Source organism: Alligator sinensis, unplaced genomic scaffold, assembly GCF_000455745.1.
Source record: "Alligator sinensis unplaced genomic scaffold, ASM45574v1 scaffold634_1, whole genome shotgun sequence".
Classification (NCBI taxonomy): Eukaryota; Metazoa; Chordata; order Crocodylia; family Alligatoridae; genus Alligator; species Alligator sinensis.
The window spans coordinates 14,326-15,764 of record NW_005842558.1 but is presented as its reverse complement, the minus strand read 5'-3'; positions in this window follow the sequence as shown (position 1 = coordinate 15,764).

The window sequence follows — 1,439 nt, the reverse complement described above, 5'->3', positions numbered from 1 at the left end:
GCGTGGCAGGGGCAGAGCGCAGAGCCCCGGCGGCAGAGTGTGGATCCGCAGCGGCGGTGGCGGGGCGGCAGCAGCAGGGCAACAGTGAGGGCTGTGTGGAGTGGGGCTGCCCGAGCCGCTCGTGATTGGAGGAGCTGGTAACAGGCTCTGCCTCTTGCCCCCAGCACATGGCTGGGGGAGGTGCAGTATGGCCTGTGCCCTGCCTGCATGCGTGGTGGACCGAGACACAAGGTAAGTTCCTGTGCGGAGTTGGGGGTGCCTCTGGGCCGGGCTAGGGCGGATGGAGGCACGGGGTAAGTTCCCGTGCAGAGCAGACCCATTTTATTGTCACTTCCTGTGACTTCATTGGTGTCAAAGGTCATGTGACATCGCTTCCTGATGTGACGTCACTTCCTGTGAGGTCTTTGAATATGGCTCGCTGGCCCACTGGGCGGTAAAAAGTTCGTGATCCGGCCCCGCATTCAAAAACGTTGGACACCCCTGCATTAGATAATTGAATGACAAAGCAAGATCCTCTGGCTGTTAATTGACAATAGGCTAGCCAGAGGAATTTACCATTACAAAACTCTACTCTACAAGCCATTTTAAGCTAATCCAGCCACCTGAAACCTGCAAGGACACTGCCATTACGTCAGTCAAGTCAAGGGTGGACTCCTAAAACTGCACCATTGGGAGTGCAGTGACTGTGCACATGAGAGCACATTGGGAGTGCAGTGACATTCCCCAGTGACTGTGACTGACAACTGTCATGCGCTACGCAAGACGCCCCGCGGGGGACACCAGCCTCTGGATTGGGCAGCCAAGATGATGCTGGGGGATCACAGAAGTCTGCCAGAAAGGGATGAAAGTCAGTGAAGCGTGACCCTCAGTGGTGCCCTCTCATCCGGCACCCGACCTACCGAGACAGAAGGACAAGCAGGCGACCCCCTTCTGGAGAAGACGTCGCCTTGGAGGAAGCTGACCATCGACAGCAGGCTCCAGCGTCCTGGATAGTTATAAACCAACATTGGTGCTACACTACTATTGCAGCACTTGCATGTGTGTGTGTGTGTGTGTCAGTGTGTGTTAAAGTGGCCAGTACCCCTCATAACTCAAAGTTTGCATTTATGATCTTATTGGTAACTTCACATCCTGTACAATAAACTAGAATTTATGGTGATCCTGTGAGTTGGTCCTTTGTAGCCAACATTGCCTCCCCCATTCAGTAAGGGACCCACACTTTCCCTGATCCTCCTCTTGCCGCCAACAGACCTGTAGAAACCCTTCTTGTTGCCCTTCACATCCCTTGCTGGCTACAACTCCCATTGTGCTTTGGCCTTCCTGATTTCATCCCTGCATGCCCGAACAATGCTCTTATATTCTTCCCTAGATATTTCTTCAAGTTTCCACTTATAAGTTTCCTTTTTGCGATTTAGTGTTACCAGATTTGCCCATTACTT